Raw genomic sequence first — 24991 nt, 5'->3', positions numbered from 1 at the left:
CAATATGTATTTACGACCTACGTTTATTCTGATTTTTTGTTAAATCGACACGTACCGTCTATAACGGCTGTCGCCTTTCCTCGAACGAAGACGCGTAACAGTAACAACAGCGCGATTAGATTTCATCGTATCGCGTAGAATAAGATAAAGCGAGGAACGGAAATAGTTGTCGCTGGTATGTAATTGCGATTGAATAGCCGTGCATGCGCGGCGTGTGTCCTTATAAAGTCTGACCTTCGTCGCGGTACAAAAATTACCACATAAAGACGATAAATGTTGGAAGGAGAAAAAATTGAAGTGTCGGTAAGACAAACGTGAGAACGGATGAAAATATGGTAGATGGATCGATTCAATTGGACAGAAGATAAAACGCGAGTGGAACGTGACACGTTCCGGCAATCTGACCGCTTTTGGCGCACGCGACGCGTCGTTTACGCAATTTATCGTAACGTTATAAACGCGGGGTTTAACTCCGCGTTCTTTGGTATCGCGTGCACGACCAACGACGCAGTAAATTCTCCGATCCTTCGTTTTAATCGTTCTTCGAAAACACGGCTGCCCCTGGGAACGGCATACAAACGACTTTCCACCCTCTGACTTCGTACGCCGCGGCGCCGACGCGTTTACTCTCGTGTTCGTCCCCGCGGCTGGATTCGGTATTCGTTGCATTAATTTGCAGGACCGAACGCAACTTTATCGCTACAGTTTCATAAAATCTGGTGTACTCACAGTGCTCGTTAGCCGATAACCTAGAGGCTGGCCTCGCGCGCCCGGAATGTGAATCAGCCGCACGCGCGGCTCCCACGGCCGCTGTTGTTTACAACGGCATGGCGGCGCGTGTGCATGCACCTTTAAGTCGGGATGCGCGGCCAGGTATGCGGCGTTCACACCTGTACGCCACACCATCGGGCTAAATATAGAGAGTCACTCGGTATACTAGCGACGTTCTCGATGCTCGCCGATAGAGACACCTATTAATAGCGTGCGACAATCGTACGCGCTCGCCATCGAATTAAAGAGGGAACCGCGTGTGTGGTCCGGGCAATTAGTGACCACTGTTTTGCACCCGATACTTCAGCGACAACTTTCCTGGACGATGTTGTGCAGCGAATGTATCGCAGAATGCGATATCTGGGTCGTGTTACGTCGTATTTCGGAAAGAGAATTGCACGGTAAAATTGTTCGATGTGGATGATCTTTATCGCTAAATATAAATAACTATGATACACGCGTATTATTTCGCATACACACGTTTACCGTTTGTGCTTTCTTTAGCTGCAGCCAACGAACCTTGCAAGCAAGTCGAACGAAAGCGAGTCAAAGCGGCCGCAGAAACCGCCTGTTCCCGAACTAGCAGGAAAGTTAACCAATGGTCGCCCCCGGGACGTAAACAATAAACAAAAGTCCCGGTGAATCAACGCTAAGGCACGTTGAATCGAGCCAGCTCTAAAGATGCTCTATTATTAGCCGTGTGAGGCAATTACGGGCACGCCGGTAACGATTAACCAGCCGCTTTTAAATCGGCCAGTTATTCCTGCCGATGTGTCATGGTGAAGCGGCTGTTCCAGTGGAATCGGCGACATTGACGGTGTCGTGGCCGTTCGCGTGTCTATTCGCGCGCCAACGCGGCCACGAGGAAATAGGCTCGTGGAAATAAGCGATGTCTATGTTCGTCGATGATATATAAATAAAATAACGAGATTGTTAAGCGGCGCCAACAGAGAATAAATATGCACGCAACGTACTGTTCTCCGGGCCCCAACGAACTTTTCCAGCGTATTTTCCCGTTTCCCCGTTTCTTCGAACGAACGTGAATGAAGGTAGACTCGGGACAAGCCTTTGTCGCCAGACGATTCACACACGTTCGCCGAGATGCGCGACCAGCATGCGAATAGCGGCACGTTCGCGATTAGAACACCCGCTACAGCCTACGTTCCCGTTGGTAGGCTGGTGTAAACAGGAAGCTCGCTATCGCCTTCACGTTGAATCTTGCATTGTCTCTGCGACAACGGGCGAAATCGCTCGGCGATTCTCCGTACCCGAAGACTGGTAGTTGGACAAAAGATTTCTTCTTTCGGAAATACATATGTAAGTAATTTTATCTCTTTCGTTTCCACGAATTCCTTCTTGACAATTAGATTTCTGGATGGACTAGTTTCTCGTCGAACGTTAATCGGTTGCTCAAAGAGCGCATCCATCGCAAGTTTTTGCATATGATCTGTTTTAGCAAGAGAAACCGTCTCCGCATGAGAAACACAAGGCGCCGCCGTCTCGCTGCCTACTTTTTAGAATATTCGAGATTTCTACTCTCACGGACGATTTTCTACCGTCCCGGAACTACGCGGCTCTGATGCATTATGTCCGCGCCACGTTGACGCGTTCCCTGGCGAAAGACTTTTGTTCTTTCCCACTCTATGGATTATTCATGTATACTCGGTGTTTAAAGTGACAATATAATTACATCTCTAGCTCGGTCTGTCATGGAAATCCCTCCTGACTTCAACCTTCCTTTTTCAACACGCGAACATCAAAAACTCCACAAGCTTCTCTTCCGTCTTTCGGGAACTCGGTTTTCCTTCGATTATCGCGCTCAGTCGGTACACAATAACATCGTCACTTTCTAAAAAGCGTGTCGTTCACATTGCCAAGCGTATATCCCGTCGGCGAACGTGTGAACGCGCTCAGAGGCCTAATCACACGCGCGCGGTGTCGTTCGGCCGCGATCCAGAAACGATGTCGAACAAAGAAGATCACGGTGAAGTTTGCGTGGAGAACGCGTTCGATGGTTGCACTCGACCTAGGTCAAGGTGAACGGGCGACCATCGTTCGTAGGGTCGTCGTTGCGAGGGAATAGCGTTCGACAAGCAAACGGCAGACAACGCAGGACTTCCGAGACGCGTCGTGAGAAGTATCGAAGAACCGAGGCCGTAGGACCGGCTGGCCACGTGACTTCCCAGGAACGTGGCTTCCGTTCCATACCTCGTTGATTGCGTTGTATAACGCGTGCAGGCCGGAAGACGGATTACGAGCAACGCGGGAAATTGTCTTCATCCTCCGTGATCGCGTTTGTTTTCACTACCATCGACTCAACGTGTTCGAATCCGACGAGCGGTGGAATTCGCGTATAAACAAAGCGATTAAATCATTGTTGTTTAAGACTTTATCGCTCGTAGGATGTGCCAGTTTTCTTTGCTTCTTTTAGTCACATCCTTATCTCTTCTGTTTAGAATCTTCCGTTCTAGATATTCCAATTATTTGATCATTCGTTGTCTCGATGATCGCTTGTCTTTAGCCAAACGATTCTAATTTCGCGGCCAGCCAAATTCGAATTTCGATATTTGTATCGCACGTGGTATTTAACATTCGTAACTACCGTTAGTAATCAGTTACGCGGAGTATGACATTTGGCGGATCTACTTTCATTCCTGACGCAACACGTACTAAGTTTCACGTCAGGTTCCGCCGGTCAGATATTGTACGGCATTGTATTATGTAAATACAGTTGCGCATTTTCTAATTTTTCGATACATAGAAATTTCCACGGAATACCGTGTATTATTCTTACATTTGCCGCGAAACTTGCGAATTATTAACAGCGATCGTAACTGGGTAACAACGAGGAACCATCTGGTCCGAAACTTCAGACGTCGAAGACGTCATCGATCCAGTCCTTTCAACCTGGCGAAGCTTACGCAACGTCGAAAGACAAAACTATCGCATCGCGTTCGACGTTGCCCGCCAGCTTCACAAGCCAGTCGTGGCACGCACTGATGTTTATTTGTTTTAACCGGTGGCGAATTGCACGCGATCGGTTTTCGGCCGCGTGATTCGAGAAGGACCGAGTGCGCGCCACATAAGGGCAGTAGGTCACTCCCGAAATGATCAGACCGACGCCGTCCGTGTCTGTCGGCCGCGACTACTATTCCTGGCAAATTATTCCGGCCTCTCGCGAATAAATTGGCCCGGACCGACGCCGACCGCGACCATTATCGTACGTGTTCGAGACTGCGTTATTAATTTAACGAACCTGCTGTCGTCTCTGCCATTACGATCCGTTTTATCGACTCGGAGCGTGATATTTCAACGAATAATAATAAATTCGTCGCCGATAGAGAGTACGGTATTTTTGTTTGAGTCGTTTCTTCGTTTGATGAGGCATCGAAACTCGAATTATGTATATTTAGATATAATCAAGAGCGGGAAACGTTTTCGTAACGATTCGATCTTTCGTATCTTGGCAAACAAAGAGTCGGAGGAAATGTGCTCGTAAACAGTGACGTTCACGAAGGAAAGGAATTCACGGCGCAAGAATTACGAGGTTATTTGGACGACGTTTCGCCGGCCGTGGAGGACGATTTTCCGAAACGAATCATCCCTCCACGCGTCCCGAAACTTTGTTCGCCATATATAAGTACGAATTTGGCAATGCATCGTGTCTATTTTTGCGGATTTACTAGCCGAAATGGGTCGCTTGTGGCTACTTATGGTAGAGAAGCGAATATACCGAGTTCCTATCTCTCCGAAGCTTGTGTTGCATGGTAACGTTGTAATTTCGTTTTGTTTGTTAAAGAGAAGAGATCTTCTATCCTTAGAGGAAATACTCTTTATGTGTCATATTCAGGTAGAAATCATATGTAAAAAAAAGCCTAAGAAATTTTAACTTGGGAAGAAAGACACGGACGTAATTCGTCGAGGGCGGTAATTACTATTCGACTATTTTCGTTCCGCGTTGGTGTCGCGGTATCGTCTATAATCCACCGGCACTGGTTTGGCAACGACCTCCGTCTATTTATGGATTACTAACATCGAGACCGGACACGACTCGTTCCGGTCTCTCTCGAGTGGGTCGAGCACAGAGCGAAGTCGCTCGTGGCGACCCGTTTCCAACCGGCTACGCTCGCTGATGGATGAATCGAGTCGTTTGAAAATTTGCGAATCCGTCGCGACGCCGCCACGGAGGCGTCCAGGTGCTCCAATTAAATGGAAACGTCTGTGCGGCAGCATTAGTGGATGGAAATTAATTGGTCGGCCAAGAGCGGAATCAATCTCGGTTAACTCGCTCGCTTCTGATCGGTAATTTGCGTTTGGAAACGATTGGCTGACTTGTTACAAGGCAACGATCGGCACGCGAGCAAGTAGGTTCAGAACCAAAGTAGCGGTAAACTGTGCGCTCGTCTTTTCTCGAGCAGTAACAAACAAAGCAGGAGGAATCTCGAAGATACTCTCGAATACTACGTACTATTAACGTCTCTTAAGAAACAAACTTTTAATCGAATTAAATCAATTAAAATTTGAATTCGTTCTTGTTAAGAGTCGAGGGATTTTTGTCGTTGATGAAGATACAACGTGTTTTCAACGTTGCTCTCTTCGACCAACGATATCAACGTAAATGTCTTTAGAAGAATCGAATGCCTGGAAGGACTAAAATATTTTCATCGTGGGTGCTGGATTCACGGGTCGTTTATTTAAGGATTCGTGGCAGATGGACCGGACGTGGCTCGTTCGGATCTCGAGTGGGTCGAGTGCAGCGGTCGAGCGTAGCGACCCGAATTGCACTTGGTGCGCTCCGATGGAATGGATCAAATAGGTCACGCTCGAACGTGTTCTCTAATTTTTCCAGTTGGTTTGCAAACCTGTATCCTCGAAAGAGTCAGGCATCTCGGCCGAGCAGTGGGGATTCCGCGTAAATTTAATCGTGATAAAATTGTCTATCAATCACGTGGCCCTGTTTTGCATTGGAAGGCTTCCATCGATGCTACAATCCCATCTTAGTTTCTGATACCGGGAACGTGTGATTGCGATAGAGGAAAGTGCGGTTATTTTCCCAGAAAGTTTCTCTTTTTGTAACCGGCTCACGTCGGTCAGCTGCTTTTGAAAGGGCATCTAAAGACAGATCTGGATGTCGTTGAAAAACTGAAAAGACGTTGGTCACGGACGTGCGTTTACCGCCGGAGCGACTCGATGTAGCAAATATTGATATTGTACTCGACAAATATTCGTCTAATATTCGACTAATGACATCAAATATCCATTGAGTCGATCCGTTAAACGGGCCGTCGAATTTTCTCTTCGGAGTGTTCGCAGTAATGAAACGTATCCGTGTATATTGGAGAAACGGCGGCGCTCAAGGTAGCCGCGAAACGTCTCGGGGACAAGCGTTTGTCGATATGTGGTAATTTGCCGAAATTGCGGTCTATGAAACGCGACCGAATCGAGAGCCAGAGAGGATAGAGGAGAGGAGAAAGGCACGGTCGTGTTCGTTGGTTGGCTCGCGATCGTCGGACACGACCCTCGTGTTCCGGTCTGCGTGGAACGGGTCGAGTGCATTGCAGCGATGGTCGCGAGAGCCGATCCCCGATCTCCGATCCCCTTGGCTCGATCCGCGAGGCCACGCTTAGGGACAGTGGGTCAAGTAGGTCGGTCCCGCAACGCTCAGACAGCCGACAGCCGCGCGCTCAGGTTACGTAACCCTCGGAGGGAGAAAGTCTCCCCTCCTGCCCCGTGCCGGCGTCCTTCCAGCGTTCCCCCTGCGTTCAAACGTTCCCACCTCCACATCCGTGCGCGCGATCTGCAACTCGACTTGCCACGGACTGTTTACAAACAAATCCTCCCACCTTTCGAAGCGGCAGACCCTGCCTGCCACCCGGCACGGACGTACATCGTCCGGCGACGACAGCGCCGTCTGGATCCCCCCTGAATCGACCTGAGTCGACCTGGTCCGGTCTCCGACGAGAGCTAACCACGTACCGAGCCGTACCGAGAGTGCGGCGGCTGCTGTGTGCGCCGTGAATCCCACCAGACTGCATTGCGCAAAATTGCACCACCACCGACCGAAGAAAGCAGCTTGTGGAGAAATTGCCTTCCACTCGTTACAGTCAACCTCTACCCCTCTCTTCCTTTCTTTCCCTCTTTTAGCCTTCCTTCTTTCCCCAACCAATTCCCCTCTTCGAATCTTCATTTTACCCTGTTCGGTTTTCCTACTTCCTGTGTCTTTCTTCGAATCACGCAGGCTCTCTTCATCTTCCGCGTTAAAGCGCCTTCTTTCGCACGATTTTTCCTCGATTTCTCCTTCTCTCGTTTCGCGAGCTACGTCTCGCCACTAGATCCGAGTCGTTCGAGATCATCGCCGTCACGAACGACACCGTTGCAAACTGGAATCGACTGCGGAACTCCATCGCATTGTGGCGAGGCAGAGGGAACGAGTGAAAGGAAGAGGGAGCGAAAGAGAGGAGAATCGGGAAAGGAGACGACGGCGACGGCGACGACGAGCACGGGACCGGCCGTGGAGAGAGAAACGCCGTTTACTTTGCTTTTTACAGTCGCGTTCCAGATTCCCTGGAATCCGGCGCACTCGTAACTGTAGTTAATTGTTGTTTAGATCGAGAGATGGCCGTCGCGCCACCGCTTCGTACGTTACACGGTGTCCTCCACCGGACGCGAACAAAGGAAGACCACACGATCGGAACGTGCTCGTCTTCCGGTACCCGGTCGACCTCTCGGGAATTCGGTCGCCGCTAGAAACTTCACAATTTTCAAACGCTTCGATCGAAACGGCTGCCTCCAGTTACACACCACGTAGTCGTTACCAACGAGGCTATCGCATTTTTCAGGTGTACTGGGTCAACGGGTTTCCATGCGACCAGATCGTTTAGCCAGACGGTTAATCGTTCGATTTTTCAGCGACGAATGCGCGAGGATTCTAACTCTCGAGCTATTGTTTCATAAAGTCGTAAATTACGAACGAATGCATTCCGGGATATTTAGGGGTAATTTACTTTCGAAGCGGCGATTGCCACGACGAATACTGCCGGGTCGAGATCTTCTCACGAAGTTGCGCCTTGCGAAGCTGTCCGTTTAGACGCCGTTCTCCTATCGCGCGTATTTTTCTCCCCGTCGATTTGTTCGACTGTGAACATCCGCTTCACCCGATATCTGTCGAAGGTTCGCAGTTCGGCGCGCTAATTTCTCGCTCGAGGAAATACACGACTACGTATGTCCAGCTAGACGAGCACCATCGAACTTCGTCTAGACTAGTTCGCTGTTCCTAACCAACTTCTATGACGATTTCGGAAAGCATCTATCGATCCGTTTCAATTTGCTGCCTTCCCAAATTAATCCTGACTACTTGGCTAGACAGAAACTCGATCGCCTTTCTCACAAACGTAGAATAATTCATTTCATAAGGCGAACAGTTAATCAAAGAAGCCTTTTTCTACTGATACGAAAAGACACAAAATTGAAATTAGGCAAGTAAGATAATAAAATTAAAAATTTAGAAATATCAGATATCTGTATGAATCAGAACTCAAATATGGAGGATCGATCGAACGATACTGTTCGCCTAAAATCGAGCATCTTCGTGAATGTCGATACTCGAGAAGTAAGAGAAGCGTGTCAGGCATGTTTCTAAACACGCAGGACTCGAAGAGGATGCTCGCGATTATTTCGCGAGACGCATCCGCCTCGTCGAGGATCGACGATCGCCTGGAATCTAGCAGGAAAGTGTACGTGCGGCTAGCGAGCGAGCGAGCGATTCCGCATCGCGCGGCAGACGCGAATTTCGTACAAAACATAAGCCGTACATAGAAACGCAGATACAGTGGCCTAGACAAGTAGGTCGCGGCGCAGTTCTCGCGGCGCGAGCTCGCGTGCGCGAGACCGCGACGCTCGTGTTCGTGTGCGCAGCTAGGCGAGCAGACGCGGAGCGAAGCGTGTCGGTGCGCGTGTGACCGCGCTCGCACACCGCCGCACGTGGACAGGTATATCTACGATATTACATAAACTGGGTGCTTAGCTCTCTGCACCATACGTTATACCGGTTGTTTCACAAGAAGCATATCCGGCTTTTTTGAGGGGGTAAAGATTTTCGACTCTTTGAAATAAGAGAGAAACACGACTAAGAAAGATACGTTTGTCAGGCGTTTAGTGGTTTCTTTCATTTCATGGAGTTGCTTAAGAGGAACGTAACGGAGTTGCGTGATTTTGTGAAATACATATTCTACGTTGCGCTCATTTCATCGATTAATTATATATAATAAAGGGGACGAGAAGTACTTGGAAAAAATAAACGTGGCAATTAACTACATAGGTAATAGATTCTATAAAAATTATGTATTTAGAAGGATAGGAAATTGAATCTTTTAAGTTAGTAAACCGGTAACCATATATGTACTTTCATTTAGTAACTTATCAGTAACTTAGCCGGGAAACCAATTACGTCATAGAACGAAGTTATCCAGTAATTACGAAGTATTCGTAACTTTACGACATACGATCGTTAAAGGCTTCTTAGTTACTCGAGCAGAGCGATACTCCGTTTCACTGAAACGGCCTGTACAGCCATTAATGGCAATCAAGGAGTTGAAAACACGCTGCAATCGCTTTTCAGACGGTTCCTTTGAACGTTTGCTCCTTTGTTCCGTTCTTTCGGGGATCAGGCGTGCTTTGCATACTTCCACGATCCGCCCAAGCGCCATTCCAGGCTCCTTCCTTCTGGAAGGATTTATAGAATCCTTATGGCAGTTGGCAAAACGTCGCTCCAGGACGTCCGACCGTTTCTGCGAATTCCCGAGGAGAATACAAAACGAATCGCGTCACTGATGTTGCGCAGAAAATCGTCAGGTTTCCACACCGGAAATTAGCGCTAGCATCTCGACGCCGCGCTGGGAATTCGTCAAATCGTTTCGTCGTGACGTTCGAACGCGACCCGTTGTTTACACGTGTCAATTGCCTTCTGTGGCTTCCCGTTTGCTCCATTAGCGGGGCAATCAGATTGTAAGTTACGTAGACGTTAGTGCGCAGTAAGGGCGACTGCTCGTCTAGATTCGTTCGTGATCGATAAATCACATTTTAATCGTATTTCATTCGAATCTCTTTAATACTCTATCTTATCCGTATGATTTTTATCCTCGTGTGTTTGTCCAATTGTTCCCTTTTAATTGCGCGCATAAGCGTGATCGACGTACATGTCACGCAATATGTCGCAAGAAAGTTCGTTAAGCGATTCGATGGAACGAAACCTTGAATGATTTTCGTCGCTATTCCCAGTTAATTTTCCGCAATTTCGTGTAACTCGCACGTTGCGTAATCTTCGGATAAGTCAAACGTTTTTCCGCGAACCTCCTCCCTCTCGTTCTCTTCTCCACGTGCGTCCCGGCAAATTTTGCGCTCTTGTTCGTAACTCTGACGCCAGTTCGAATAAATTATGCGCATTTTCCGCGGTTACGAGCATCTAGAAATTGAAAATGAGAGCTTATGACGTTCGTGTTCCTCGCGTGACAATTCTAAGAATAGATTCTATGTACGCATTGAATATTTTTTAAATGCAAACTCGGAGTCTTCTAAGCCTTAAGAGATAATCAAACTTTACACGTGTAATGCTTAAATATGTGAGGTGACTGATAAAAAAAGAACCAATGTATTAATCAAACAAAAGGAAACAAAGGAAAAAATTGAACTCAACAGCGTGGGAACAGACTGTTCAAATGATCTGTTATCACGCGGCACGCGAAGGATTGCGGTTCACGTTCGAGTCTCGCGTTCGATTTTCCTCGAACCGTTCCCGTTAAAGCGGTGAGAAAAATTTATGGATCCGTCGTCGCGGGCAGCGTTCTTGCGCGGTCAGAGAATAAATTAACGAAGAGCGTCTTGGCATGGTTCGGCTCCTTTTGATATGCGGCCACGTTGAAATCTCGTGGCGCCAACGGCGATGATCAATTAAATTTAATTAACATCAACGAGCTCGGATTTCGCGACGACAAAGGACCACGGAAATTTCGATGTACCGCCGGGATTAATTGGCCGTTCGCTTGTGCAACAAGTTCCAATTCCTCTCGCCGTGTGGAATCCAAACGTTCCAACGGGATTATCGGTAAAACGTTCGAAGCGGGGATATCGTTGTTCGCGGAGAACGATCAAAGACGTGTAACGGGGACCGAAAGTTTGCCCCGCGATCGCGTATAATCGACTAGTCGATCTCGTTTAATTTCCCTCCCACGCACGCGAGGCAAAGAAACGCGCGCCAAAAATTCCCGTCGACTTTCTCTTGCCCAGCCGAGCGTGCACGTTCACAATGGAACGCTCGGTCGTTCTTAACCCTCGGAATATTAAAATGATTGCTCGCGGAGCGTTGAAACCGAGGATCGAACCGAGCGAAATTCGCGGTATCCATTAGCTCGATCTCATCGGCTTTCTCGTCACTTTGAACGCTACGCAAATTTTGATAAGTTCCGTTTCAAGAATACAACGTATCATGGTACCAAACGTACGAAACAAAATCGCGCAATGTTTCACTGTTTACCAACTACGACGAGTCCCGGAGGCCTAGAAAAACACTTCCACTCTCTCGACTTTCTATTAATTCTTACAACACTCGGAGGCAGCCTATTACCATCACCACCTTCTGAGGACGTTATTCGTACTTGAAACCGACACCGAACCGTCGCAACTTCTCCCGACTGGCCGGTAAACGGTGGATCCGTTGTGGAGGGAAAGACAATCTCGCGATGGTCGGTGGTGAAAGGGGTTGGGCGCGGAGGAGAGCGGGGCGCCGCGCTGCCAACACAAAGCCGGAGAACGCAAGAAGGAACGGCGGCGAATCGTGGCCGCATGTCGAAAGTTTACGGTGAATTATTGCGTCGCAGTATCTAGACGGGGCCTGGTTCGCTGACTATCTGGCCTACTTGCATGTTTTTACCTGGTGATTCGGAGCAACCGCGTCGTCGCGTCTACCTGGAGGTCGCCTGGTGGCTTCGCGACGCGTCGCATCGTGCCAACGACTTCGCGTACCTACGCGTAAATAATCGTTGACTAGAAACCGAGGTGGAACACGGGGAAACGGTTACATGGATCGAAAACACGCGTAACGCCATTGCGAGGCGAGTATTTTCTTGGCTTCGGCTCGACGATGCCCGATGTATGCTGTCGATAGCTAAAAATAGACACGAGAAAGCCGTTTCTCTTATCGACGCGCGCCTTTATCTACCGTTTATCGGATAGGATAGGCTCGATGTTCGAAGCGGAGGCCCTTCGTGCCTCTCGACACGGGGTTGACCGTGTAGGATGTCGGAATGCGGACACGCGGTATCGGATTGCCGGCGATTGAGGGCGATCGGTTACGTGGGTGGAAGCGATTTAGCGAAATTCTGAGGTTGTTTGCGGATTCGATGCGGAGGCTGGATGATGTTATACCAGGAACGGTAAACTGTCGGGGAATGGGACCGATGATGATGTAATAGCTGACATCGATCGATCGACATATATCGAAATCGAAAGGCTAAAACGTTCGTCGAGACAAGGTTAAAATCGATCGTGTTTCATAAGTATTTATCTAGGTACAGCAGAGTCTCGTTTAATCGGTCCTCGTGGGACAGAACCTCTGATCGATTAGTTAAAAAATGTGTATTAATTATTATTTACCGGCTGTTGATGAGACGCTTCTATGATTTAAGATTCTAATTGGAGTTATATATAAAACATAACGATCTATCATTGTTATATATAAAATATAATACATTTATAATACATTTATACCAGATACTTCTGGTGGCGTCATCGATTTCCAGTCTACGAAACGAATTCGTGAAACTGATATTTCGATCGAGCCCAAGGAACACCATAAAATGGCAAGTACTCGATAGAGAAATATCAGCAAGGCCGATGTACACGCCTCGAGTCAGGCGAAAATAAACGAGGTCCACGTTATCGTTGGATGGAAGTAGAACGACGAGGGGTCGCGGGTCGCGTACCGATAGATCATTCGATGGACGTTCACCGTTTTTCCACCTGAATGCGAAATCAATGTGCATAGAGTGGCCGCACCGTTTAAGGAACGTCTGAAAAACGGAACGTGGTGACATAACATGGCGTAAGCGTAGCCCCGTGAATGTCGTTGTCGCAGCGACCTATTGATTCGACGATCGCGGATCAATTACGTCATCGTGACTCTTGTCGGGAATGACCAGATGAACATCGCTACACGCTGTCACAATTTTCTTATCGAATCGTTTGCTTGGTTTGTTCGACTTATTAAAAAAAAACGAACCAATAATGTTTTTTAAATAAAAGCGAAAAATAAAGTTGAAGGTTTTGTTGTAACGCGAACGATTGATAAAATATCAAGGGAATCAACCCTTGTCGCATCGGTTTGTCGCGTCACCACGACGAAAATACTGCGCGTGAGCCAGAATGTCTCATTTAAGATTGGGATGCGCCACGAGCGAGTACGGTTACGCGACATTGTGTAATATTGGTCGAAACGCTATCGTTCCAACGGTGATTGCCAGCCATTGCGTCGAACGGGTGGGTCCGTTGATATATACGAGGCGAAAGCCCATCGGTGCTCTCGATATCACCTTTTTAACCGAGCATTAATACCGGTAATAGCTGGTTGTCTCGTTGCATCCGGAAATCTTATCTGCGGATCCGTGCAGCGGTTATTACGAGCAGCCGGCAATCAACAGCAATAACCAGCCAACGTTCTTACGAACTACGATTATATTTATCTAGCCGTTCGACCGCTGGCTTGTCTGTCGATACGAGACGAGAGATCAAAATCGTTGGTTAATTGTCATGACGCAAGAGATTTCGACGAGGTACCGCGTTCAAGGACCACCGTAGTCGATGAAAATGTTTATTCCGTCTTACACAGACAGGAGCCGATATCTTACTTCGGTAAATCGATTTTCGTGATGTAACTACGTGTATAGATATGCAAAATAGTCGTCTGCGATCATATGTTTCCCGAGACAGAAAAAAAAGATCGATTAGACTCACAAATCAGCGAGGTACGGATTCTGGCATTTGATATCGACAATTTCCACGAGGAATGCGTGATTTCTGGTCACGCAACTTTATAATCATTCGGCACATCCTGGTATAACTACAACGATTTTCGCCGGCTAACGAGTTATCGATATCGGCTGTGACGCCGTTTACCGCGCATGGATTATCACGCGTACAGCCTCGCGGTTCTCGATTACACAATCACTACGCAGCTCGTTGTAGTCGCGAGTCATTGTTGTCGAAACTCAGCGAAGTCGGGGCATTGCGCGTGAATGTCAACAGACAAGGCGAGTCTCGTTCCACACCGAGAAAAAGCGGACGCCTGGCGTGGTTGAAGTTCAGGCGGCCATCAATCCGGTTATAGTCTAGTTCTGACCGATACGTAGCAAATGGAACGGCTACGACGTTCAGAGAGCGGATACGCGGCCCGATTCTTCGGTTCACGAGGTTGGTTCATGAACTGCGAACCGAAGTTGGCGGAGAAAATAGGAATCGGTGATGGAGCGAACTCTGGCGTGACGAAGGCTATCGAGGCTATCGGGCTCCTTCTTTTATCATTTTTCCATATGCTTCGAACACTTTGCGACCATTCTCTTTACGACTGCATTTAGTGAGAAGAAAATGTTAGAGACATCGCTTTTAATTATAAGATCAAGCCTTATAATACACGAGACCAGGTCTTATGTTATACTTACTGTTCATACGTTAGATAGTTTACGGTAAATCGCCTGAGATTTTATCGTCTTTCGATTTATTTGTATCTTTGCCCATCCTAAGACGTCATTTTCTTTTCTTTCGTCATTATATCAGATCATTAAATAATAATAGTAATAAAACATTAATATATCCCATGCTTCGGGATAGCGTTCCATAGGTCGAGGATACGAGACTACTTTCGTTCAAATATATTTTCCAGCTCCACCTGTCAATAAGTAGGTGCAAGCAAGTCGCTCATCAGACTCGTGGTTCGAAAGTCGAAGCCGCCGCCAGTATAAACAGCCTGGTACAGATCCCGCGGCGGAATGTTACGCAAGATGGTGTAACGGCGAACGATATCGTCGGTGTTATCAGCGGGGTTCTCAAAGCGAGCACGATAGTCGGCCTGTCGTGTCTGTCACCGCGAATAGTCATGGCACACCTATCGGCGGTGGACGTGAAATATGGGCGAAAGTATTTTCTTCCAGGTGGGATCGCGTAATATCACTGGTGCAACGTTGCGCCCCGTTGTTCCTCGGGAACGAGAGCGGAAGATAATTGGAGTACCGGCCGTCGGAGCTCAGTGATTCTGCGATTGTTTCGCCGGTCGTAAACGTTTACGTAACGCTACACTCTCGCGAGTATATCGTTTAAGAATGAATTTTGGTTAAAGATGTCTTGAAGAAATAATGACGTAGGTATAGAAAAACGCAGATACGGTAGATCATCAAAGTATATATATTATGCTATAAAATATATTATGCTTCTGGTCTTCGAGGAAAAAATTAATTCGGTGGTTTCAAAATTCCATGCAACGATGGATTACTTCGCTCTAAGATTCTCCTATCACATATCTCGTAAGAAACCACAAGTCAATCACGACCAACTTAGACATTTATGTGGAGCAGATCGGTGAATGCCAAACGAGACATGGGAGCCTCGATTCCTCTCAGCAGAATCAAACGGCTTATTACGAAGGTTCGATAGCAGCTTGTTGGACTGGAGTGTGCGACTGTTGAGCCGTCAGGAATTTCGACGATGATCGCGTGTATCCGGCGAAATGCGTCGCCTGGTATCTGCGCTGGAAATCAGAACGGCAGCTGACGTTGTTGCGCGGAGAGTCCGGTACCGGTAAGCCCGACGTGTCAGCCGCGGAGAATTACTCGCAGGGGATAAATGCGAATAGAGTGGCTCTCGCTCGAAACATTGTGAAACGCGTTACGCTACGATTGCGAGCATTAACGCTGGCCGGCTTAAGCCCCGTTGGCAATGAATTCCCAGCTGTTGATTGCCGCTTATGTCACGGTGAAAGCTAAACGGGTCAAAAAGCGTAATTAACGTAAACGTAATGCTGTTTACGGGAGGAGATAGATCGGCATCGTTCCGTGCGAAATTTTGCCGTTTTAACGCGATTCCTAAGAACAAACGAGCCGACCGCGCACGCTCCGTTCCGTTTCTCTCAGTTCTCCATTGTCTTATCCTGTTTCGACCAAGCGAATAGGAAATTGCTTCGTTCTCAAGCGAGACATAGTGTGTACGTACACACAGTTTCAGATTTGACGAAAATAATCGTGGTAGTCGAGTCTCGTAACAATGCTAATCGTTAAATATGTTCGAATATTTTCGCCAGCATTGTGTATAACGTATCACTGAACGTAAACGTGTTTAAATATAACGCCGCTGTATTTTGAAATAGCAACTTTAGACATCTATCGGTTCTATATAAAGGAATCTTATCTAGAAAGGAAACGCGGTCAATTGAATTTCTCGGTTTAACCAGGATGGCAAGGCCGTGTTCGTGGTCGATGACCGATAACCCGAGTCGGTCTCCGATAGAAGATCACGGCGACAGGTGAACACAAGAAGAGACGACGCGTCGCCTGTGCATCGAACAATGCTCGATTCCTCTCCGCAGACTGTATGCGAATTACTATGCCAGCGCATAAATATACAACAAGGTAACGGAAGCGAGCAGGAGGCTTGAACGTCGCCTTAAGTATTCCCTGTTTAATTGCTACGCGTTACACCGTCGTGCGCCGTGGCGCGCGATTTCGACTTTCGTTTAATTGGCGTCCATTCCGCCGTGTTTTCTTCTAATCTCATCGCAGCGATGCGGACATGGAATCACGGTTTTACGAGCACAACGCTAAATTCGCGGTTGCGCATCCGGTTCTTACGACGCGCTATGAAAACGCTCCGGTGAAGAGACTTCAGTTCGAAGAACGCCTTCGATCTGATATTGCTGATTTGCTGTAGAAAAATTATTTCTCGTCTCCGTTTTATCTTACATGCAATTTCCATTGTCGCGCGTCACGACATCGTATTTCTGTATTTCAATAACGGATTTTTCGCAACCGCGTGCTCTAGAACGAAAGCAACGTAGTTGAAAAGTTAGAAAAAACTTGAGAACTTAGCGAAGCGTAAATTTTTCCAGATAGCAAAAAAATCGACCTTCGCGACGATTATACGTAGACGTTCACCGATATTGGATGTTACGTAAAGCGAATTACCATCGATCGGAGGGAGTCGGCAGAGCAAACGAAATGCCAGAGACCGGAAATGCCAGCATACTATCATGTAACGTATTCCTCGAGAGTCTGGACGACGTTCTAATCGTTGTGAGTATCCTCGCCGCAGTTGAATAGAGACGCGACCCGGTGGTAATTCCACTAATAATAAAGCGTTGACGCGTTCGTTGCTTGACGTTGTTAGTGTATTATGGCGCTAAGACTTCTCGGAAGAAAGGCGCTCGTATCTGATTGGCGGCGATGTAAATAACACGTGGTGACGCACAAGAAATTCCATAGGAGTCGCTATTTATAGAAGAGTGATATTGCAGATATCCTGGACGCAGGTACGACTCGAGTCCAGGTGGCATAGTCGAAGGTCGAAATAGAAATCTCTTTGACTTCTCTATGAAGTTATCTTCGTTTCATCGCTTTGCATCTTCTTCGGAATAATTAAGTTACGATACAATGTTCTTTACATTCTTTTTTAAAATCCTATTGTTATACCACAAGAATCTTCACAGTGGCTGGAATTGAAATGGCTGATGATCGTAAAAAGTGGAAGAACCCTCTTAACGTTGCGATAAACTTAGGTCGACTTTCTCTTTAGTTAGATCCCTAGAAAATGCCAAGTATATTGAAAAAAAGCATTCTACGTCATTCGAGTTAGTCTTGGTCGTAGGTTGTAATAACAACGATAATCTCTTTCATGTTGTTCCGTGTTTACGCGAACAATAACAATGTTACTGGCAAATCCTAATTACATAACTGTGTCACGTAACTGTTTTGCCTTGCTCGCCGGCCACTGAATACTTTCGACGAGACGTCGAAGGCTTTCTTTCTACGCTGCAACGTCATGTGGAAAGAGGAACGCTGACTGTTCGACGACCACTGACCGCTAGGAAACCAATACGATTCGAACGATAAAATCGATAAGACCGGAAACGGTCGAACGTCATAGTCGAGACGCGACATTTCGTCTCGCTAATCAGTCCGATGCTTGGTCGCTTTTGTATCTCGAAGTTGCTGGTCAGGTTAATTGTTAGAGCACACTGAATGTCCCCTATACCATGTATAACGACGATATTATTAAACGATTATGTAAAATTTGAATTTTCCGCCGGCGCCAACTCGGTGCATTAGGTAAGCGCCATAATTATAGACAAACCTCGACAAGAATGCGTCGTTTGCTACGAGCACATGGTTATTACGATAAATTGCATTCGAGGAAACGCCAACAGAGTCCTAGAAATCGTGTCGAGTCGTATTTTATTGTCGATCGTCGAGAAATTCTTCGTCGGACGATCGAAGAAGCTTATCTATCAAATTCTGAATTCCAAAGTTATTAGCGACGTTTCAAAGTTTGACAACAGCATACTGCGCGACTCAATTAGAAGGGAGAATTTCAAAACAATGCGCGAGTTTCGAAACGTTATACGAACGATAATAATTATCTTCAGAGTGACAGTGAGGAATGACAATTTCAAGGTGATCTTTGTCTTAACAGGAGAAGCTTTATGTCCTTCGTTCCATGGAATGACGCTTGTCCGTAAGTTTAACGACCTATAACGCAAGGTCATTCAAGGTCACAAACATCGAATTCAAAAGAACGGTAAAAAAGACGATAAAACGTTTTCAGGGTCATTCCTCTCTCTTTACAAAGTAAAAAGCACACCATTCTCTTGGACGGACGGAATTTAACCTTGAGATCTGTTAGACACAAATGAAAAACAGTTGTTCAAAGTTAGACATCGGTCGCATCGATCGATCCGAAAGAAGAATCGTCCTACGTGTGTATTTTTTCGCCGTTCATCAGTCGCATGCAGGAAGGAGGAGCTATATATAGGAGTGTAGCGTCACGCGGGAAACCGAAAAAAGGTCGTCGACTCTTTTAACGGCAGCCGGTGTTCATTCATATTTATAGCGATGAATGAAAACTCCGTGCCGAGTAGTTTTGATCGATTCGGAGGCGCGCCGATTCGCGTTCGTTGTTCCAATGATGTAGGAAACCCATCGTTACCCTCTTCGACAAATTGTTCGGAACTAGAAAAAAGAGGATTTTGAAATTCATGCAAACGTGTGTCATAATACATTCGTCATTACGAATCAAACACGGTAAACGTAGAGAGATACAAGTTTCCAGAATTCGGTTAATTACCAGCTGGCTTTGAGTTTTCGGCACTCGTGTCCCAAACGATACAATTACACGGATGCTGTTTTCTTTCGCTCTTTTTTGTCCATTTTTTACAGCATTCGTCAGCGTGAAGACAATTTACACTCGCATCACGAATAAGACGGTTGTAAAATTGGAAGATTGAACTTGACAGGGTGTGCACTTGCCGTACGATCAGGCTTCGAGGAAGACTACCCTAAAACACGAGCTATCATTTAGTTCTATTTGACTCAGCAACGATGCTCTTTCCACAGATGGGTGTTTCGAATTGGCATTTTTCCGGTTGGTCCGTCGATTACCACGATGTTTTTTCGCGTACGCCGCAACGACGAAATAAGATTACCGGTGAACGACGATCAACGCGGCCCGATACGTGACCGGCCAACGATGGTGCAACGTGTTTTCGATTTTGCCTGTCCCGTCACCGGCTAATGTCTACGCTGTACGTGCTGCGAGTTTCGTTAAAGCGACGCCAGACTTCTCGCCCCCGTGGAAACCTCGTTAACAGAGCAAATAAGTAATCGGCGTGGCTCTAGCACGACTCGATTCGCTCCAGGTATTTCTCGTACATGCTACTGATCAGTATTCCGTTCGTGGAAAACACTTTCTTCTTGTTCGAGGAATTTTTTTTCATTCTTACTTCCGTTTTCTTCGTTCGGTATTTGTAGTTTACATGGGAATTTATTTTGGAAATTCAGAGGAAATAAACGTGGTAGAAATTCGTGTTTATCCTACTTTGCACTGGGTAGAAATTATATTTCACGATAATGATTTTAATTTCGGTCGAATAAATAGCCGCCCGTCGATCGATACGAATGAAAACTCGATAGCGTAGGAACGTCGCGATAATAATGGAAAAAGTGGTTGACGTTTGACGGGGTTGGCATGAAAATAAGAAATAATCCTGGTGAAAAGCGTCCGGGGATCGACGATATCGTTATCTAACCCTTCCAGTTCACAAATTTGTGGAAAAGCAGTGACGTATGGCTCACTTCCTGGAGATAATGCACGCACCGCGAGTGAAATAAGGTCGATTATTTACACGCGACACCGTATGGGAACCGTATGCGCGTCGATTCTAGTAACGCACGTCGCATTTCAAGTCGTCTTTGTCAAACCTCGTGGCTGGTGCGTGGTAACACTAGCTTATCTGATCGTTTTCCTCGCATGAGAAACTCTGAAATGTTTAAGCCTTATTTGTAACGCGATATTTTCTGTCACTTCAAATTTTTTATTATATGAGCAAGAATTATTTCATCGTGTTTAAATGCGTAAAAGAGTACACACAACTAATCCTATCCTTTTAATCTATAATGAAAAGAAATATTTATGTAACTATTTGTTACTTTCTTACTTGGAATTCGTTCTTCTTTAGATCTTCGTCTACATTTCCCTTTAAAATTTATCCTCATTTAAAAACATCCCTTTCCTGCTACAGTATCTATTATAGTGACTTTTCCCTCGATACTTTTATCGTTCAATGCAAATCTCTCGGTTTCATCAAGAAAACGCAGCTATCGTTAAGTTTCATTTGTACGAACCATGTATTCAAGAAAATATTTCAGTTTAAGAAGTTTAACCCTCGCTGAGACCATTCTGAGCGAAAAGAGGCAAAAACCAGGAAAATGGAAGAAGATCGGATATAAAACATGTCTCGCGAACTTTGAGAAATACGGTCGCGTAGTTCGCTTCCTGAACATAATGTACACACGACGGGTGAAACGGGGTCAATTGTTTGCGCATAACGCCTAATAGAAACGAGTACACACGGTGGACTGAATGACACGCGCTGCGTGTCAAGGTTCTTTCGCGTCATTTATTGCACGCCACGCGCCGCGAGTTTAATTAAACCTCGTCTTAATGATATGTAATATGTACATATAATCAAGCGTACGTGGAGCGAATTGCCTCGTGCTTCGCCGATTTATTACATGTGCCCAACTAATAAATTTGCTCGATTAGATAATTTCAAATCGTACACGAGGCACGAGCATTTTTCTTCTTCTTCGTAGCATCACCTTGTGCTTCTCTTTGCTTCTCTTTGCTTCTCTCTGTTCGCCTTTTCAACGAATTCGTAGTTTAATGCTTATAATACATTAATCTTGAGATTTCCTCGGGAATTACATGCGCTGTTAATGATAGAATTATTCTTAGATCCATCCTGTTAAAGGTTTAATACTATAATTATCAGAGTTGGCAAAACAACTGCAGCAAATAATCGTTTTCCTCGATTTCTTACGAGTTTGCTTGTTTATTTTTTTGCGATAGATTCAATTTTACTTTGTTCGGTGGAAGTTTCTATAAGTATTTCGGTAGTTTGTTAACGACACGTTGCTCGGTCGGTTCGTACAGGTGCAATTATCGAGTAAGCAACGCGGTTTCGTTATATCCTTCTGTTTGTAAATGAAACGTCACCGCTGCTTAAATTCCCATCGTGCCGCAGGGTTAATATTAACAGCGACGCTAATGCACACGTATCCATTAGCGGCGTCGTGGAAGGCGCACGTAAATGAATCCTTGCTCTACCGCGGCATTACGTGCTCTATGCTATTATTTTATCGTTCAGGAAACATTATCTAATTTGCTCGTTACTTTGCATAGATCGTGCTATACTATCTGATCGAGTGAACGGGTATGATTTTTTCGAAATGGATCGATTATTACGTTACGACGACGAAGAAAATCGAACAACGCGCTCCAGAGAAACGAAAGTCCGCGTGAAAATCTGGAAGAACGAGGAACTGTAATTCGCGGTTTCCGTTTGCGTAAACGGACATCCGGAAATCGGGAACCGAGAGAATTCGAACAACAAGCCGATGAAACGATCGGTAATGAGCATCGATCGGATCGCTCGTCGAAATAGCTGGCAAGGACAGCCTCTGAAGCGGAAATTCTCTTACGAAACAGAATTTCTTGTGGAACGCAAGAATTCTGTTACGCGATTCGTATACACGATGCTGCGTAGTACGTTTCGAATCGGAAACAATAATTTCCGCGCTGATGTAATCGTTTCGGTGAACGTATAACATTCGCAATGAAACAGACAGTAGTATCGTCTGCGTATTTCTGACTGGTCATCCTGCCGGAACGTTCAACAGGCGCCTTGTTTTTATCCGCTCCTTTTTTTTCTTCCATCATGCTCGATGAAACTAATGACGCGATGACGCAAAGAACGCACACAGTTGATTGTCAAGAGTCGAATATTGACGTTTCTAGCTTTTAAAATAGCCCACGCTGCCCCCCCCCCCTCCAAACGTTTGCATAGCTCTTCAAATTTTCTATTGGCTAATTGAGACAAACACAAATTTCGAGGTACCAAACAGTGAAGCAACAAACAGTCGGCTGACCAAGAGGAATCGCCTGCGGGAAATCACAAAAAACATTCTTCTTCCTTTATCTGTTCTCTCCAACCACGCTAACCTAGACGTCTCGTTATCAGCAGGAGAAGTGGCACGATTTTCTCCGTCGATTTACGTTCGAAAGTTTTTTGCCCTGCTACCGGCTCGGTTGTTCGCTAAACGCGGCCCCATAAATTATTCCCTGAAGAAAAACAAGCAGCGCGAGCCGAAACGAGGAGTTTCCCTTTCATCTGGCCAGGGGGATTTAGTTAGGACCGACGCTAGACAGGATTCGAAGGATGAGAGAGAATCGAGTCCTTCTCGTCGATAGGCCTGCCCTCTTGTCGCGATGTCCCTTAGGGAATCCGGGCCTCTCGTCCATCCAGTCCGGTAATTACACCGACGCCACTCTCCTTTTTGAAGTTGGCACGCCCGCGGAATAAGTTTACCGGCTCGAAAGTCAACTCGCCGAGGCTCCTTGGCCTTCGTCGCTGATTAACCCTCCTGAGATTAGCTTCCTGATGGAGCTGGAATTATTTTATCCCGGGTTATCGACGCCACGAGCCCGTTTCCCTTCGACGCTTCCATTATCCTTTGGTGTCCGTACGTTCACGTGGATCGGCTTAAGACAGAAGAAAGTTCTGTATACGTACTGAAGAGACACGCTTTCCATCTTATATCCTCTGTGATATCCTAAGTTCTGCAATTTATGAAGACATACGAAGAAAAATCATCGGATGCGAACTATTTCCGAGTAAATGTGAAAAATAGCGTATGAATAATATTACGAAAGATTTGTTATACCGAAGTGACAGCTTTATCGCTTTAACCGGACATCGTAAACACTTCGAGTCGACTAATAATATAAACTACATGCGTATAATCTACCTATTATTGGTCCAAGAAAAAGCGTAAGCGTACTGTACTCGCGGTAAACAACATGACATTTCACTTTTTTAGCGCGACTAACGTAAGAACCTTCGTGTCGATATTAAAATTTCGGCCCACGTGCCGTTTCGAGCAGTCAGCCAAGGACGAAGAAGAGACACTTAGAGTAGCTAACAAAGGACAACAGAATCGCAGTTACACCGATGGGTTCGCGTCCCCTTAGCCTCCGCCAAATTATAAATTTTTCGCCGATAAGATCCATCGGGGCGAGCTAATATTGGCACACCGAGTGATTTTAATTTTACACTTAAGGGAATCGATGTTATCGAGTTTGCTCAAGGGGTGCGGGATTTCAACGTCTAATCTCATCTCATTTTCTTCGACACCCCATTCGCCTCTTTTCTCCTCTGTCTTTCCTCCCTCGTTTTGCCTCCGCACGAAAAGTCATCGGGCGTCCGAGTAATTAATTTTGTTTCGCTGAAACCTTCCACGGAAGAAGAAACACATGATCGATTCTCCTTGAGGTTGTCAGCGATCGATTGTATCGTCGCGATTAACCGCCACTCTCTGTGTTTCTCTCTCGGTTTCTTTCCTGGGAAATCGACGCCAGCCATAACAAATTGATGTGAGATCGCGTTGACAAGCCTTCGCGTTGATCTTCCTGCGATTAAATCACGATGGCTGTTTTGATAGAGAAGGTAACGACAGTATGACGACTAAAACAAGATAATCGTTTCCATCTTTGCAGTTTTCTGAGCTTGAAAAGCACTCGTTAGTCGTACTTCACCTTTTGAAGATTAAGTTATTTATAATTTGTTGCAACCGATAATTTTGTTTAGTTTAATTTATCATTATTGGTAATTTATTGTTCGTTGATCGAGATAGAAACAAAGGCGAGAAAAATTTAACGAAATCCTCGTTGAAAGAACATTGAAGAGCTCAGTTGATGAATTTTGAAAAAAAGACGCAAAAACTATAGATCTGGGAATACCAACGGTCAAGGAAGAGATTACCAGATTCGCGACAAGATACAGAGTAAGAATAGAAACACACCCGAACCAGCTGGCAGCTGAAATGTGCAACACAACAAACATCGCAAGAAGACTAAAAAGGAAACACCCAATAAACCTCATAAAAGATATAACTTAGAAAAAACGAAGCTGGCACCCCGCTGGGAGTAGCCACCCACATTCTATATTTATTTTTATTTTATTTTTTTCACCAATAAGATATAATACTTTACCAAATATCCATAAGGATAAATTGTAAAAACCCAAAATAAAATAAATAAAAAAAAAAAAAACAAGAACTATCATTCTCGACCGTTCGCGATAGATCGCGTCAATAAGAGTCGGAAATTCTCGTTAGGATTAGATATTCGATGCCACGAATTGGTCGATCTCCTATTTCGATTAGGATAATAGAGGTGGTTGACTGACTATAATATTAAAGTAACAGGTTACAACACACACAGGTTAGTCCAACAACTTCGTAGATATAAATAGTTACACGTCGTGCGTATAGACGTATTCTCAGAGACTTGTAAATAGTAAGTTACAACCGATGGCTGGTTAATGAACGAAAAAGTCAAGACATTGACTGATTTA

At 45.8% G+C, this 24991-nt stretch overlaps 1 protein-coding gene and 1 long non-coding RNA gene across 6 annotated transcripts in view; one reads left to right on the top strand and one right to left on the bottom strand.

Moving 5' to 3' along the window:
* Nucleotides 1–24991, bottom strand: part of LOC132916389 (3-phosphoinositide-dependent protein kinase 1) — a 408115-nt gene that overhangs the window by 99443 nt on the left and 283681 nt on the right. The gene's annotated exons all lie outside the window — the stretch shown is intronic.
* LOC132916412 (uncharacterized) lies at nt 321–2468 on the top strand. The gene is made up of 3 exons (XR_009660090.1): nt 321–1172; nt 1276–2088; nt 2228–2468. It is a non-coding gene; the product is annotated as an uncharacterized LOC132916412 (long non-coding RNA).

Source organism: Bombus pascuorum, chromosome 2 (genome assembly GCF_905332965.1).
Source record: "Bombus pascuorum chromosome 2, iyBomPasc1.1, whole genome shotgun sequence".
NCBI lineage: Eukaryota > Metazoa > Arthropoda > Insecta > Hymenoptera > Apidae > Bombus > Bombus pascuorum.
Note: the sequence above shows the minus strand (reverse complement) of the source record. Positions and strands in the feature narration are given on the sequence as shown.